We start from the raw sequence: 4,718 nt of genomic DNA on the forward strand, positions 1-4,718 counted from the left end.
TTATTATTATTATTATTATTATTATTATTATTATTATTATTATTATTATTATTATTTTGTGAGCGTGCGTTGAATTGTGGGATGTTCGCACCCAGCCCTGCCCTCCTTTTCACTACATTAACACAAATTAATACACCCAGCCCCTTCGCACTACCCCCAGCTTCTGCTGTTTTGTCCTTTGAAAGAAATACAGGTGGTCCTCAACCTACGACCAATCGCATAGCGAATGTTCAAAATCACAACATACCTGAAAAAAACCCTCCGTTTTAATCTTAAAATGGGGGCCTAAGACCCCGATCCGAAGTTATAACAGCCACTCCTTCTCCATAGTCATGTGAAAAACTACTTCGGGCAACACGGCCGTTTGTAGCGTCCCACAGTGACATGGCTCCATTTAATAATAATAATAACAATAATAAAGTTGAAAGGGGCCTTGGAGGTCATCTAGTCCAACCCCCTGCTCAGGCAGGAAACCCTATACCATTTCAGACAAATGGCTGTCCAGTCTCTTCTTAAAACCCTCCAGTGTTGGAGCATTCACATCCTCTGGAGGCAGGTTGTTCCACTGGTTAATTGTTCTCACTGTCAGGAAGTTTCTCCTTAGTTCCAGGTTGCTTCTATCCTTGGTTAGTTTCCATCCGTTTCCATTTTACAACGCTTTTGCCCCAAAGTGGCACTTAGTTCATTTGTCGGCAAAACGACGCCATAGCTAATGGTGGAGCCACTTAATGACCACCGCATTCACATTTACGACTGTCATGTTCGCTTAAAGACGGCCACACCCAAAAAAAAAAGAAAAGTAAAACCAGGCCCGTCACATGACCGACTCGTTTTACGACCATAATGGGCAAGCTTGATTTATAGTTGTAACTTGGGGAACTACCTATGCTCAGAGCAGTTGCTCCTTTAACAAATTGAAGGCATCCAGGGGGAATAAAAAAAAAACCAGGATAATGTTCCGCTCTAGAGAAAAATACAGACAACCAAATTTAGCCCCAAAATCTTCATTGCTAAGCAAAGCAATTATTAAGTGAGATTTGCTCCATTTTACAATTTTTTTGCCACCGTTGTTAAGAGAATCACTGCAGCTGCTAAGTTGGTAACACGGTCGTTAAGGGAATCCGTCTTCCCCCATGGACTTTACTTAGCAGAAAGTCGCAAAAGGGGATCACATGATTCCCCCGGGACGCTGCAACAGTCATAAGTACATGCCAGTTTCCAAGCACCCTAATTTTGATCACGTGACCACGGGGATGCTGCGACGGTCCTTAATGTGAAAACTGGTCCTAGATCCCTTTTTTCAGTGCCGTCGTAAGTTCGAACGGTCACTAAATGAACGGTTGTAAGCCGAGGATTATCTGTAACTCCAAGGAAACATTTTATAAGCAGGTTTTAGCCTTTTTCTCTCCCTGTTCCCCCAATGTCTTATCTTCCTGACTTTTGAGCCTAAGTTTTGAGAAAGAACTCACAAAAATGAGTTTTTAAGGTGTGCCACAAGAAAAACTGACAATAACGCTTATCTTATCTTAAAAGCAGGAAGATCACAAAAATTGGGGCTCCAGAACGCCCCGCTATAAAAAAAAAATCAAATCAATGATGTCGGTGTCTCAGGCAGGTATGATGGATGTTACTGACAACACAAACCATTTTTTTTAAAACAAAACAGCAACAACATTCTGCCTGAAGGGCTTTGACTAGATTGGCGCTGCCGTTTTGATCTGTGGCCGTCCTTCCCACATCAATCATGCGCTTTGACACTCAGTTGTCAAGTGGTTTGTGCCTGCCCGTGGAGGGAAAGGAGCAAGGCTCCGGAAGAGCTGTTGATTGGCTTGTTTGTGGGGCTAGTCCTCATTAAACCTGGAAGAGTAGCGCTAGAGAGTAGAAAGCAAAATGGAGTAGAGCTTCAGTTGCTACTATGGTTAATATTTTGTCTGTTGGTTCAGGCGCCAAATTAGAAATTGGGAGATGGTGAATTCTAGTCCCGCCTTAGGCAGGAAAGCCAGCTGGGTGACTTTGCGCCAATCACCAGGAGACAGTGAGTTCTAGTACTGCCTTAACCATGACAGCCAGCTGGGTGACTTTGCGCCAATCACCAGCAGACATTCAGTTCTAGTCCTGCCTTAACCGTGAAAGCCGACTGGGTGACTTTGGGCCAATCACCAGAAGACAGTGAGTTCTAGTCCCGCCTTAGCCATGAAAGCTGACTGGGTGACTTTGCACCAATCACTAGAAGATGGTGAATTATAGTCCCACCTTAACCATGAAAGCCGGCTGGGTGACTTTGCTCCAATCACCAGGAGACAGTGAGTTCTAGTCCCGCCTTAGCCATGAAAGCTGGCTGGGTGACTTTGCCTCAATCATCAGGAGACAGTGAGTTCTAGTACTGCCTTAACCATGAAAGCCGGCTGGGTGACTTTGCTCCAATCACCAGGAGACGGTGAGTTCTAGTTCCACCTTAGCCATGAAAGCCGGCTGGGTGACTTTTGGCCAATCACCAGGAGACAGTGAGTTCTAGTCCCACCTTAGCCATGAAAGCTGACTGGGTGACTTTGTACCAATCACCAGGAGATTATGAGTACTAGTCCCGCCTTAGCCATGAAAGCTGGCTGGGTGATTTTGCGTCAGTCACCAGGAGACAGTGAGTTCTAGTACTGCCTTAACCGTGAAAGCCCGCTGGGTGACTTTGCTCCAATCACCAGGAGACGGTGAGTTCTAGTATTGCCTTAGCCATGAAAGCCGACTGGGTGACTTTGGGCCAGTCACCAGGAGGCAGTGAGTTCTAGTCCCGCCTTAGTCATGAAAGCCGGCTGGGTGACTTTGCGCCAATCACCAGAAGATGGTGAATTCTAGTCCCACCTTAACCATGAAAGCCCGCTGGGTGACTTTGCTCCAATCACCAGGAGACGGTGAGTTCTAGAACTTAACCATGAAAGCTGGCTAGGCGACTTTACGCCAGTCACCAGGACTTTGTAACTTCAAGTATTTGTTTAACGACTGTGGCAGGAAAGGTCTCAACGTCAGGCATGATTTACTTAACAACCACTGTGCTTAGCAAAGGAAATATCGGTCCCAATTCCCATTGCTAAGCAAGGCAGTTGCTAAGTGGGTCACCCCAGATTCGTTACCTTTTTTTTATCACCAATTGATAAGCCAATCACTGCAGTCCTTAACCGAATCCAGCTTCCCCCCCCCCCGTTGACTGCTAATCCGAAGCCAGTTGAGAAAGGTGCAAATGGGGAATCACCTGACCCCAGGACGCTACAACCGCCATAAATACGAGGCAGAATTTTGATCGTGTGACCACGGGCATGCTGCTATGGTCGTAACTGTGAGGATCGGTTTTCAGTCACGTTTTTCGTGGCCACAAGATCCGAGGATGTTGCAACCCTCGTAAATACGTCCCAGTTGCCAGGCGCCCTAATTTTGACGGTCGTAAGTGTGAGGACCAGGCTTTTTCGGTCCCGCCGTAACTTTGAGCAGTCGCTAAACGAAGGGGCGTTAAGTCGAGGACTGTCCATAATTAACGTAGCTTGTGGCTCATGTGCATTTAACATGCTTCTACATGTCTGTACCCAGAAGTGGGTTTTGAGACAGTAAAAAAAAAAAATCTTAATTTTTAGCCCCGCAGGGGGAAAAAAAAAAGCCTGTTCGAAAGAGACCCCCAAATGCTTTCATTTTACGTCCTCAATTTTCCCTCCTGCCCTTTTAAAAATGATATCCCTGCAGAGGTGCTGTTGGAGGGCTCATAAATAGGATACTATTTTTTGATTAATTATGTAATTCTAATATGTTTATGATATTATTCATGAGCTTGTTTAACATGGTTTAATTTGGCGGCTCCCCATGGAGGCCCCCGTCGCACTGCAAGGGGACTCGTAAAGAATTCCATAAATAAAATATTCCTGGGTAGGAAACAGTAAAAAAAAAAAAAAAAAGACCGGATTAGGCTTCCCCACGTCTTGCATCCCATTTCTGCGGCATCTCAGATGGATGGGAATTGTAGCGCGCTACGGGTAGTCCTCGAGTTACGACGACTCGTTTAGTGGCGGTTCAAAGTTATGTGACGGCATTGAAAAATGTGACTTGCAACCAGTTCTCGCACGTGCAACCGACACGGCGTCCCCCGTGGTCACATGATCAAAATTCGGGACACATGGCAACTGACTCGTATTTATGATGGTCTAAGTTATAATAATAAAGTTGGAAGGGACCTTGGAGGTCATCTAGTCCAACCCCCTGCTCAGGCAGGACACCCTGCTATACTATTTCAGGCAAATGATTGTCCGATCTCTTCTTAAAAACTTAAAAACTTCATTTCGATTGGAGAACCCACAACTTCTGGTGGCAAGCTGTTCCACTGGTTAATTGTTCTCACTGTTAAGGAAGTTTCTCCTTAGTTCCTGGTTGCTTCTCCCTTTGATCACTTTCCAACTGTTGCTTCTTGTCCTGCCTTCTGGTGCTTTGGAAAATAAGTTGACCCCCCCTCTTTTTTGTAGCAGCCCATCAAATATTGGAAGACTGCTATCAGAATAACAGAGATGGAAGGGACCTTGGAGGTCTTCTAGTCCAACCCCCTGTTCATACAGGAAAGCCTATGTCATTTGATGGATGGATTTTGTACTATTTCATTGATCAATGGATTCTTAGCAGTTTCCTGCCCTGGAGAGTGGCCTGTAATCCAGCAATAATTACAGGCAGTCCTTGACTTACAAATATTC

At 45.3% G+C, this 4,718-nt stretch overlaps 1 protein-coding gene across 1 annotated transcript in view; it reads left to right on the forward strand.

Annotated features, from left to right (window-relative positions):
- LOC107299883 (SH2 domain-containing adapter protein D) overlaps positions 1 to 4,718 on the forward strand; it is a gene marked incomplete at its 3' end in the record, with an annotated part of 21,602 nt that overhangs the window by 907 nt on the left and 15,977 nt on the right. The window lies entirely within an intron of this gene.

This window comes from Protobothrops mucrosquamatus, unplaced genomic scaffold, assembly GCF_001527695.2.
Source record: "Protobothrops mucrosquamatus isolate PMUCROS unplaced genomic scaffold, P.Mucros_1.0 scaffold5662, whole genome shotgun sequence".
Lineage (NCBI taxonomy): Eukaryota > Metazoa > Chordata > Lepidosauria > Squamata > Viperidae > Protobothrops > Protobothrops mucrosquamatus.